This window comes from Ursus maritimus, unplaced genomic scaffold (genome assembly GCF_017311325.1).
Source record: "Ursus maritimus isolate PB19 unplaced genomic scaffold, ASM1731132v1 scaffold_9, whole genome shotgun sequence".
NCBI classification, from domain to species: Eukaryota; Metazoa; Chordata; class Mammalia; order Carnivora; family Ursidae; genus Ursus; species Ursus maritimus.
In genome coordinates, this window is record NW_024427107.1 from 49,803,342 (window position 1) to 49,816,556 (window position 13,215).

A 13,215-nucleotide genomic window follows, 5' to 3' on the forward strand; every position below is an offset into this window, starting at 1 on the left:
GGAGAAGGAGAAGGGTCTAAGGACATGCTCTGAGAGCTGGTATAAACAGAGAGGGTCTTGGATTTCTTATGTCAGGTAAGGAATACAGAGCCTTGCTTGTTCTTAGGCTATAACCATATCAGTTGACCTTGAGTCCAGGCTTCTGCAGAGACAGCTAGTGGATGAGTTAGTGGGGTCTGAAAAGGCACAGTAGATAATTAGGGGGAAACAGTTCTCTGAGACATGAACTTTAAATTTTCTACTAGTTTCCACTTCACTAACCTTATGGGGCATAGTTTTACACCATAGGATTCTATACACTGGAGTATTACTTTCGTTGGATCCATGTCAGTCTTGTCTTAAAGTAAAAATGCCTCCTACCTCGATAGCAGATATATAAATGAAGCAGATAGTATCCTTTTCCCTCAGTGTAACTGCTTATTGGAAATCTACCAGTACTGCTTAGCAGTTTAGTGGGCACTTACCAATGCCAGGTGCATTCACGTACACTCTCTCACTTAATCCTTCTACAAACTCTCTACATTGATTGTATTCTCTCCAGCGTACAGATAATGAAACCCAAGCCCAGAGAGGACATACAACTTGCCAAGCTGACACAGCTAGGAACTGGCAGAGCTGGGATTCAAGTTCAAGGCTCCTAAATGTAAGTCTATTCTTCATTTTTCTTACCATGTTTCCCATATTCTGTAAAATATCAGAACATCAAAAGCAGAACAAGGATATAAAAGTATAAAAGTTCAGTTTCTACCTACCTTTTCAAGTTTTGTGGTTTTATGCTAACCTTAATCCCTCTCGGCTCAGCTTTTCCATCCATGACATTATTTGCCACTTGATAAAGATATCTTTTAAATTAGTGAAATTTATACTTAGAGATAAGTATGGAAATAAACTATGGTGCCTGTGCCTTTGTCCTATAAAGAGTCAGAATAAATCTAATGAAAATTAATAAATCCTGGAGAGCATCTAATGTATGTTATTTTTCCTTAGGTATCTGTGTGTGAGGTATTCAGAATGAATTTACAGTAGGCGGGAAATTATATACAGCTCTTAAAAAATATTGTGATTAGTAGATGCAAGTGGGCCTAGTAAGTTTGAGCCCATTTGAAATATTTCAAAATAATTGTATATTTATGATCTAATAACAACTATAGAGTATGTTGTCATTGACAGAGGAGATTTTTAGGAAGAAAAGCATCATCTTGTTTATGTTGTCTTTATGACAACAGTGGGGGAAGGAGGAAGGGCAGATGATAAAATCTCTAGTCAGAATGGGAAGAAATAATATCTTCTGCCTCACCCCTCTCATGGGGACCCCTGAAAAACTTTGGAAAAGGATGTGTGGTAAAGAAGAAAACACAGCAGTGGTAGTTTGCTTGAAATAAACCAAAACGTATCTTTAATATCTAGCCATGTGCTGTGGGTCAACTGTGGTGATCCCAATATCCTTGTATCAACACCTCATTTCAGAATAGTCGCTAATGGACTTATAGGTGCCCTAACAATGGGCTTGCAGGGTTAAGTGTGACCCTTTTAAAGAAGGATAGAAACAACCGGCGACCAGATATACAACAAAATGGTTTATTTATCCAGGTGAGTGGCACCTTTGCATACCTGGGGATTTTCTGGCATTTGCTCTAGAAGTATGTGTCAGGTTCTCCCTGCACTCTCTGGAATGTTGGACAACCCAGTATGTAACATTGGTATGCTGTGAAGTTATCCAGCAGATTCTATGAGCAGCTTAGATGAATACCTTCTATATCATCTCCTGTGGAATGTTCACTGCCTTTTCTCTGGTGCACTGAAATGGGGAAAAAGTCAGTAAACCAAGAGGAATAAGGAGGAAGAAATTTAAAATAGACACAATCTGAAAGATTTACTATTGACCTAATTGAAACGTGATTGCCAATCATATAATTGGGTGCCTTGCCCACTTATTTTTAGATGAAGATTCAAAGTACTACATATATAATCATTACATACATTAAATATAGATATTGAGTGATAAACCTATTCAAATAGCATAGGTGATGGCACTTGGACTTTGGGATTTGGTGTTCTAAGAAGTGGATACAGGGACGCCTGGGTGACTCAGTAGATTAAGCGTCTGCCTTCAGCTCAGGTCATTATCACAGGGTCCTGGGATTGAATCCTGCATTGGGCTTCTTGCTCACCAGGGAGCCCGCATCTCCCCCTGCCTGCCACTCCCCCTGCTTGTGCTCACTCTCTCTCTCTCTCTCTCTGACAAAAAAACAAGTAGATCCGTATCTTGGCTCTAAGACTTATTTATAGTTGGTTACAACAGAGCTATTTACTTACCCTCTTCATCTCTGAAAGGGAATTAATAATTATACATACCTCGTAGAGTTTGGGAAGTAACTAAGATTACTGTACCTTGGAATATGTAAAGCTCTATTAAATCTTAATTACTATTGTCATTGACCAAAAAAATAAAATAAGGAGATTTTCAAAACAAATCAAGATTAGAGGATAATATAACAATAACTAAAGTGGAAAGTTTGATTATGAATTCTATAAAAATCCCCTATAATTTTCTCACATGCTGCATTATACTAGTTTATAAACAGGCATGCCATTTCTTCCCTCGAGGACTAGTTAACATTAATGTATAGCTCATGTCATATACTTCAATCTCCCGGTTGTTATTTACTGCACATATTACTTTATGTACTTTTAGTAACTAAAATAAATATGTCAAACATCTAGTAATATTACCTTGGCTAGGGTTGTTTTTTATAAAAATGTCTCCAGTCGATTTGAGCATATAATTGTCATGTCTATGATACAAATAGTATCTTAAAATATGCCTTTCAGACCCATGATTGTGCTTCACTGATTACAACAACTTTTCTATCTTAGGAAAGTAAAATTCATGCCTCAAAGCAAAAGAATCGGGGCCAAAGGAACAGGGAATGCAAAGTTAAAACTCTAAGAAAGGTCTGCTTTTTGCCTATCTCAATGAATCTGACTTACAAGAGCTCTTTCCTCCTGATTTTTAGAGCAGCAAAGGAGGAATCAGCTTGAAAGGATAAAGTCCTATTTAAGCTTTTTCCTTTGGGTTCCACGGCAGCTTTTCCCAAAATGTGCTCAACTACAAAATAGTTTCCAGAGCTCCTCGTGGGCGAGAGAACATAGAAGAGGGTCTGTTTTTCAGATAAAAATTCAACATTCCAATTCTTCTCAGAGATGAACAGCTATTAGCGTCTTTGTGTCTCTGCAAAATCCTACAATAAAGAAAATTGTTCAACTTTATTCTGCCCAGCATTTCCTAAGTGAGTTTGACCTCAGACTGTTTTGTTACTTAACATTTACTATAACCACCTGTGGGGAATCTCTGTGTTACTGAAAACCTGTACATGTAATATGAAAAAGAATGGCCTGGGAAGTAAGCAGGCCAGAAATACAGTGTGCAGAATTTGATAGGCAGAGCTGCAGGGGTCTAGGACCAAAAAGACTCAGATATAAGAGGTTCCAGTATTCAGAGTTTTTCTAAACAAAAATCTCTCTTTTCAGATGAAAAATTTCCATCATTTGGGCATTGCTCATGCACATGTCCATAAGCAGTCTCCTCTAGAAATCACAGTCAAAATGATCTCTAAGAACTATGCCCTTGCTTGCTGGCTAGCGGGCTATGCCTAATTGCTATGCAGTCTTTTAAAAACATGACATGTTGGGTCTGCTTCATGTTCAATCATTTACTGATGTTTAGCTGACTTATTTAGCTTAGGTGCATAATAGTAATATTTTTCCCAAACTTTTTGCCACTTTACAGCCCAACAAGTAATTGAAAATACACATTGTATCAAGTATATTAGTGCCTGTTTGGCTACCCTCCCAGCTCCTTTCTCCTATCCTCACTACTGAGATAACTTGGTCCCCTCTCATACCCTGTTTATATTCCTCTCACCACAGGAGGGATTAAAGAAGATCCTTTTCTTTTTTTTTTTTTTTTTTAAGATTTTATTTATTTATTTGACAGAGATAGAGACAGCCAGCGAGAGAGGGAACACAAGCAGGGGGAGTGGGAGAGGAAGAAGCAGGCTCATAGCAGAGGAGCCTGATGTGGGGCTCGATCCCATAACACCGGGATCACGCCCTGAGCCGAAGGCAGACGCTTAACTGCTGTGCCACCCAGGCACCCCAAAGAAGATCCTTTTCAGTACTCAGGCAGGACACTCAGTATTGAATAAAATATGCTGGTGATTCAGCCCAGACAGAATCATGTCCAGCTCTACCACCTGGAATATCATCTTATTCCTTAAAATCTTAAAATGATCCCCACCTTAGATCATAGTTCTTGTGAATGTCTCTTGGCCCTGACTGCTATTCCATGAGCAGATATCCCACAGGAACTAATATCTTTGGAACTGCTGCATAAGTGGGGGCTTATTCACAAAGACTACAGGAAAGGCTTAGGTTCTGGAGCTGGGGATAGTCTCAGAGCAGACCCAGCTCTGAGGCTGATTTGATTCTTACCCACAGAAATACTAAGCTAGAGTTCCTTTACAACATGTAAAGAAATAGTCTCTGAACCCTGTTTGAATCTAAGCCCAAGGTGGGGATAATGGGGGTATCTGTGAAGCTACAGAGTTCGAAGGCAAGGGGCAGGTAAGTCTATACCTTTCTGTTTCTTCCTATGCTGCTAACCTGAAAACTCTTGCCCCTGCCTACAGCTGTGATTCTAGGCCTATAGCAGCAAAGTGGAGTGGAAAAGTAAGTAGATAAATCGTATCATTCAGGGGCGCCTGGGTGGCGCAGTCGTTAAGCGTCTGCCTTCGGCTCAGGGCCTGATCCCGGTGCTCTGGGATCGAGCCCCACATCAGGCTCCTTCACTATGAGCCTGCTTCTTCCTCTCCCGCTCCCCCTGCTTGTGTTCCCTCTCTCGCTGGCTGTCTCCCTCTCTGTCGAATAAATAAATAAATAAATAAAATCTTTAAAAAAAAATCGTATCATTCAAGTTGCTTAAACTGTCAGATAGTAATGGCCAGAAAATCAGGGAACAAGGATGTTGGTATTTTGTCATAAGTTATCTTGGATTTCTGTTAGTTACAGTTTTCTCCTTTTCAAGGGCATCTTATTAGATCATATTAGATGAACTACTGCCATTTACCTCATCAACAATCAGCATTAATTAGTAAAGTGCAGTATTAATAGTGTGTTGTACTAGCTCTGTATGAATCCATTTCAAAGATATAATCCCCGTCCATGAGATTTACTGTTAAGACCCCAAGTTTCCAACAAAATAAAATGGAAAATCTGTTTAGTTATTTGACCTGTTGCCCTTCAATTGACGTCTTGGTTTACGTGTCTGAGCTTATTTTTATTCTAAAATTAGTAAGGATCTACAATCCAATTTTTTTATTGTCTGTCTTGCACAACAATACATTAATAGTTTTAAATTAATTCATCTTCGCATAAGCATTAAATTTTATAATATGTGTACAGAAGTTCCTTTGGAACATTCTCATTTTGTCAAAGAATTTTGTCGCAAGATTCTAGTCTTAAAAACTTTTTTGCAAATTTATGTATGACAGAAATAAGAAATTTTTGAATTTTTTAAGGTATCTGACTAGGACCCTTGACTATAAATTACAGGAATAAAAGGAGACTGGAAACAGTAATGCTGGTCATCAATCTGCCAGTTTTTATCTGCTCCTACTTACTGAATATTACATTATGCTAAGGGTAACACCTCGGCTCCTTCCTGTGAACATGTTCTGTTGAAAATGCTACCAAAAAAGGATAATGTTCCAACGGAGCCCAAAGTTTTTGTGAAAACTTTAACCTACTTATAATTTTAGTTTTCACATTTAGTTTGTTCAGGAACAATAACTTCATCATTTTTTCCGGTAGTTCAATCCCTGTTTGGGTCAGACAATGCTTAGCCCTGGTTTGGTAAGCTAATGGTTGAAGTAAGAATTGCAATATCCTTTCTTCTGTGATAATCACAAGAACTTCCATGGCTTTTTAGAGATGAATCTTGACCCTGAACCCCAGACCAGTGACCAGAGAGCCGAATAGCCAGCTGATACCTTGGGTTTGTGGCCTTTACCCTATCATCTAGTACCAAACATCCTTTGTATCATGTTCTACACAATACCAAGCAAAATACTTTCAAAACCCGCTTTCTGTAGGACTGCCTTCCCACCCATCACTCATGTGCTAATGACAGCTGGATTCTCAGAAGCAGACAGAATGGTTTCCACCTTCTCCTGAGGGTTCTCACCTAATTTGGCTTCTATGGTCTGAATAGTCTGTAGGTGTTGGCCATGGTTCCTTTATTCCACCATTTTGCTAAAGAACAATAACCTTAGTTATAATAATTAATTAATCAGAGAAGTATAAATGCATATATTTGAGGTTAAAGAGACTGCATAGACTTAGTAACTTTGGAAAAGTATAAAAAGATTGATATCACAAATTCTTTATTATTTCATTCATCCAACATATACATATTAAATATTTTTGCTATACCAGTCAATATGGCGGGCACTATATATTCAATAGTGAGTAAAAAAGGCATACTTCCTACTTCATAGTGCTTATAGCCTACTTTAAATCTGCCACATGACTCCGATAAAGCTGGGTGAACTTGGATAAGTCACCTAATTACTTAAGCCCTCATTTCCTTTTTTAAATCTAGTAAAATAAAGAGGTTAAATTAAATTGTACCAAAGATTGTCTTCAGCATTATCTTCTAAGAAAATTAACTCTCTCACAATCAGAGAAAATGATCTGAACTGTAATCTTTCCACATATATCTTGCCAGGTAGTCAAAAGCAGCCTTGGTTCTTATTAAACAATCAATCCTTTCTCAAACATGGATGTCAATGAAGTCTTCAGTGGTAACAAGTAAATCATAGCACTGGTGAACCAAAGGAAAGAATATTCTTTTCATTTCATTTATAAGTGTATATATAGAAGAGCTTTAGCAAATTAAATAAGGACTTCAAATAAGAACTTTATCAAGTTACCTTTATGTAAGTCATGAAATTAAGAGCCAAACAGTGATTGGTTCCAATTTCATGCTATTTTTCTATATTTTACCTGCTGAGAATCACATTTTGAAAGCAGGTTCATTCTTCCAGTCATTTATTACACTGTATATCTGTGTTTTCATCTGTATGCGTAGGCCTGCACAACACCGGGCCCTTGAAGATACATTTTTAAAAGCTATTTTCATGGAGATACTTTATGAGCCCCTGTCCTTATTTAATACATAATAGCTAAACATTTTTTCTGTGATCTGGTCTTCAAGAAGCTACTGCTAAATATTCATATAATATTAGAAATGGACACTTAACTATCAGCATAATTACTAACCTTACAGAAATAGATAATCTAGGCAAGATCTTTGGATGCTGAAAATATAAATTAAGGATAACTGCAAATGGCAAAGTCTGATGACTGAAGAGAGTGGGGTTTGGGGAGATGATAAATGCAAGGAATCTTCGGAGGAATAGTGCTCTGGGAGAACCATTCATGTTTCTTTCCCAAAAAACCCTAAGACATAGATATTAGTGCTCTCCTAATCTGCGTTAGGACCTGGAAAATCAGTGATGTTTAAATCAGAGCACAGAGAGGGCTAAATATTCAAGAATCATCTATTCAGACAAATTAAAGATGCTCCTAACGCTTCTCTCTTACTAACTACGCTGAAAAACTATGGGTTTGACCATGAGATGGATGGATTATTAAAAATAAGCAGATAATGCTCTGTAGTTCTAGAGAGAATGAGTGGAGTCATGAGGAAAAAGAGTGGCAGGAATGCACTTAAGTAAATTGAGGTGGTGTCAAGCACTCTAGCTAATGAAGAGGATAGGCTGAAGAGGTGATAGAATTCCAAATGCAGGGGCACCTGGGTGGCACAGCGGTTAAGCGTCTGCCTTCGGCTCAGGGCGTGATCCCAGAGTCCTGGGATCGAGTCCCACATCAGGCTCCTCCGCTGGGAGCCTCCTTCTTCCTCTCCCACTCCCCCTGCTTGTGTTCCCTCTCTCGCTGGCTGTCTCTATCCTGTCGAATAAATAAATAAAATCTTAAAAAAAAAAAAAAAAGAATTCCAAATGCAACAAAGAGGACAAATTTTTTTAAAAATTCCGTCTAGGCGCCCTACAGAGAACACTGTCTTCACAATTATAACATTCTAAGTTGTTCAAAATGTGAGATAGGATAAAAAAGGAAGCAAAAACATCATTTAATTCTTCAAGAGTTCCTGCACAATTTCCTTTGAAATTAGGCCTGACCTGTTTAATTAAATTTTTAATTATAATTATTTGTGTTATTATCCATTTATATTCAGAATGTATGCAGATTCTGTGGCCTGAATCACACAGACTAAAAGCTCTATGAAGTCAAGAAACGTGTCTCTATTATCCACCCACCAGCATACATCTAGGGCTAGCCCAGTGCATGGAATATAGTAGCACACAATAAAAACTTGTTTCAATTAAGGAAGGAAGGCAAAGGAAGGCAGGCAGGAAGGAAGGGAGGGAGGGAGAAAGAAAAGTTCAATTCCTTACTGAATTTGGAGATTACATGATAACTTGCTGAACCAATGTACTATATGACTTCATTCCCACACCTGAGTATTTGAAGGCCTCAGGATTCTATTGTTCTAAGTTTGAATTTGGATCTGTCCTACTGAAGATGTTTTCAAAGATTAAAATGTTAATGAGTCAGTTTTGTAGATCTTTTCATTTAAAAAAATTTTTCCTGTTCTAACTTTCAATCTTAGAAATATTTTTAATGATGAAATGCAAAAGGCAAAGGGTGACATTATTAATGGTTAATTATTTTTACTCCCACGTGGAACATTCTATTCATGGTTTCATTTCATTTGAATAATGTTCTTCAGTGCTTTTGCCATAGCAATGCCTTACTTTCATGCAGAAAATATTAATCCACAGTTAGAAATGAAATACATATATAAGAATCACATCAAATATTCTGTTTCACTTCTCAATTAAAGTCACTTTGACAGCAAATTTTAAAATAATTCCAAGCCCCAATCTACTCAGTCAAGCTATTATACACAGTCTCTGCTGAGACAGCCTTTGTTCTGAGATTTCCTCCCTCTAGTGGTGGGGAAAAAACAGAATTTTTTTTTCCCTGCCTCATGTTTACTCTTGCTAAGATGGCCCTTTTATGTATGTGCCCATTTCCTTTCCTGACCAAATTTTGTTTAGGCATGAAATGATACTTACCTAAGCAAGTTTTCACGCACTTTTGGATATCTCAGGAAATCCCTCATACATAATATATATAAACAGTAAAAAATTCACAGCACAACAACTTTCTGCCTTGGTTTTTTTTCTAACTACCTAATTGATTCTCTTGCACTTGCTATATTAAAATTAGCTGCAAATTCTTTCTCATTCTCCCCATTGAGAGGTGGCTTTTGTTTCTTTTCTGTTTGAATCCAACTCGACCTGTAATAGCTCAATAGTAGAGTGTGGTAGAGGTGACACTGCCATTCCAGGCCTGTCCTTTAAGAGGGTGACAGATTCTGCTTTCTCCCTTTTGTGATGCTTGTTCTGGGACGCATTATCTCAGTATCCAGTTACCATACTAGAAGACACTCAAAATACATTGAAGGCCATATGTGAATATTCCAGTTGAAAGCCCCAGGCAATCACCCATCTGAGAGCTAGCATTAATTTCCAGCCACACGGATAAGAAATCTTAGACATTGTATCCAATAGACTCAGATGACTGAATTCCCAGCCAGACTCATGTAGAGCAAAAGAAGCACCCAGCTGAGCCCAGGCAACCCACAGAATCAAGAGAAATAATAAAATGGTGGTTATTTTAAGTCACTAAGTTTTGAGCTATGTTAGGCAGTTATAGATAACAAAGACAGTATTGATGCTGAAGGACCTCATCTTTATTTGTCTTCCTGTTTCTAGTCCTAGCTTTGCAAATTTCCCCCCATGGTTCTATTTTCTACTCCCATATATCAATTTTGTTTAACTCCAAACAGGCTGAGAGCTCCAGAGCAAGGATGACCTGTAATTTTGTCCAAGATAGTAAATTTCTAAGTCAACATTTTCAAGCAAATAAATGTAGTAAACAGCAAAATCTATTCCTTCTGTATTTTGAAACTATCAAGAATAAAATAAGGATTAATAATGCAACAGCTCCTGTTGTAACCATAATTAGAGTTGCATTATTAATTGCCATGTTTATGTGTATCCCCAGTGGAAGGGATCCCACTTTGAAATTTAGCTTTTCCTCTAGTGAAGCTGGTCTTTCAAAGGTCTTTTCTTTGTTTGTGTATCTCTTGTATACTTATCTGCAACAATTGACCACTGCTTGATTCTTTTCTTTTTCCTCCTTCCAACACCTAAATGCAACTGTCTTCCTAGGTTCCTGTCTGAATATCTCTTTCTCTATACATAGGCTAACCATCAATTAAACTGGATCTGTTATTGCTTCTCAAGTCAGTCATGTCTTTATCCAAATTTAGGTTTGATGGATACCCTTCTCTCTGTTTGAAACAGATCTCTGGCCTATCCTCTTTGAACTTTTGGAGATAAACACAACTCAGTGATGGAAACCCACACAGGGATCCAATGAGAAGCCACAACAAATACCTATCCTTTATTTTTATCTAGAGCTCCTTTAATTACCTTACTACCATACTCCCTACTTATTTCTCTGGTTCTTTCTTTTATTCTTCTACCATGACCCTGATTCATCACCTAGCCTTGAAATAAGTTGAAATTTGCTATCTCACAACTCCCATTGCATACGATCCACCTCATGCTGATTTTCTCCTGCATCCTACTTTGCACTCCATGGACCAGCAACAAGATCCAGCAGGCAGACCCTGCTCAAGAGATTCCTTTTCCATGAAGACCTCCTTTTTTTTTTTTTAAGATTTTTAAAATTTATTTATTTATTTATTTGGCACAGAAAGAGAGAGAGAGAGCACAAGCAGGGGCAGTGGCAAGCAGAGGGAGAGTTTCTCCCTCAGCCCCTGTTTCTCCCTCAGCAGGGACCCTGATGTGAGGCTCAATCCCAGAACACTGGGATCATGACCTGAGCTGAAGGTAAATGCTTAACCGACTGAGCTACCCAGGTGCCCCTCCATGAAGACCTCCTTGTTACCACTGTTATATATGAACTCTCTTTATTTGAATTCCCATAGCTCTGTTTGTATTACAGAACTTATCAATATTTACCTTGTACAGAAGAAGCTTGTGAGCATGACTCACTTCCCTATAGATTTTCAACCTGCTTAATTAAAGGACAGTATCTGTGACTTGGGGACCACATAATAAACACCCACTTTTTCTTATTCCTGATTATTTAGCCACATTAAGTATTTTATCTGTATGTCGGTATTATGATTATCACTAACCCATATGAACAAAAACATTTCACAGAAATCATAATTTAGGCATTACTGTCAATCATCTTCATCAAGAAATTAGACTAGAGGAACTTTTTATACTTAGAAATAACAGAGAATACAGACCTTTACATCATATCATCATGAAAGATTTTTTCAGATGAGAAGTAGACTGATTCTCTGAAAGTGAATTATGTGATCCAAGTCTTTTTTATGAATTCATTTTTTGTCCACTTGAGTTTTCCTCTTGTTAAGACTTTTTTTTTCACTTAATACAGATGAGTCATTGCTTTCTCCATCTTGTCTCCCTAATTCATGTCACTTTAAAACCTTCATGAAAGCTTTCAAGGTCACCACCAATCAGACCAATCATCTTGATAAAAATAACATTGCTTCATCATGCCATTTTGGCTTTTAAGTCATTTACTTTCTTTGGCATAGCCCCAATCCCTTACTTCAGCCACGTCTATTGAAATGAAAGCAGAAGTGTTCTTTTTTAAACTTACACTGTTAAAATATATACCCTTTTAAATATGTGGCCAAGAATGCAGAATTTTAGAAGACAAGAGCGTCGTCGTCGTCACTGACTTGTTTCCCTCTCTTCTTTCATTAGAAGGTGAAACACGAAGAAGTAAGATCTTAAGGGGACAGTGGCATATGCATCATTTGATTACTCAAAGTACCCAGCACCAAACTTGGTAGAATAAATGAGTCAACAAATGTTTTATATTCTGATTACCTGAGAAGGGTTCAGCAGAGGACAAAATGAGATCCATTTTGGTTGGTGATGGAGAATATGAGAAGCCTGTGAGATTTTCAGATATACGTGTTCACGTAGAACTTGGTTTTAAGGCTTGATTATGGGAAAGAAGTTCGGGTTGAACGTACCAAGATGAAAGTCATCAAAGTAGAAATGTAGTTTAAAGACCAGGAGTGGGTGAACATATTCAGGGAAAGCCTGTAGAATGAGAAAAGAGATGGTAGAGGAGATAATCTCATTTAGTACATGTCTGAATGCCTCAGTAGCAATAGAAAATAGAACTATGTCTCAATAGAGCATATGATTCACCCAGGCCAAAGAGGTAATGAATGCTATACATGAGAATAATTAGATGCATACAAGTATCTTCCTAGCTTACAGCAGAAATAGTCCATAGTTTATCTATGCAAACAGGACTGAGCACAGCAAGAGGGGAAAGAGTAAAGGGGTGAGCTTAAAATATTTGTTGAATGAATGAATGGGTGAATGAATGAATGATAAAACATTAAATTTTGTTTCTAGAATCCAAAGGCCTACCTGATCAAGCCTATTTGTTAAAACTTTCTTCCTTCTTCCTTGGCCACTGCTTCTGAAAAAGCCTCTAGACAATTGAACTGGAGAGTTAGTTCCTCCTTTTCTCTACCTGTTTTCTCTCTTATCCAGTTGCTAAGGTTTATGCCAAGGTTCTGATAGATACAACAAAATAGATATGCTATTCAAATGTACCTGCACCATTTCCTATCATACTGTCTATTCGGAATCCCTGCCATGTTGAGCATGACATGAAATGAGGATTCCTTTACCTGTCTTAACTTTGCCTTTTCTCCTCTGAGCCCAGCTCTGACCCTTATGATTCTAAAGAATAAAATAATGTATTGCCAAAGCCGAAACTTCTCCCCTCCCAGCCTAGTGTGCCTTCTCTAGGCTTATCCCCAGCGTGCTGATCTGATAAAAGCAAAGGCATTTCATAATCCCTTTGATCACGTCATTCCCATAAATAAAATATTTTAGATTCTACAGTTTTAGGGTATTTATTGGACTTGGGAGATGTCTGGGTCAGTAGTTTGGGGGAAGGAGGATCCAA

At 37.8% G+C, this 13,215-nt stretch overlaps 1 protein-coding gene across 1 annotated transcript in view; it reads left to right on the plus strand.

Moving 5' to 3' along the window:
- LOC121101654 (oxidation resistance protein 1-like) overlaps window positions 1-13,215 on the plus strand; it is a 485,929-nt gene that overhangs the window by 173,360 nt on the left and 299,354 nt on the right. The window contains exon 2 of the mRNA XM_040625572.1: window positions 542-643. The gene's annotated coding sequence lies outside the window, so the exon portion shown is untranslated. The remainder of the gene's footprint in view (window positions 1-541; window positions 644-13,215) is intronic.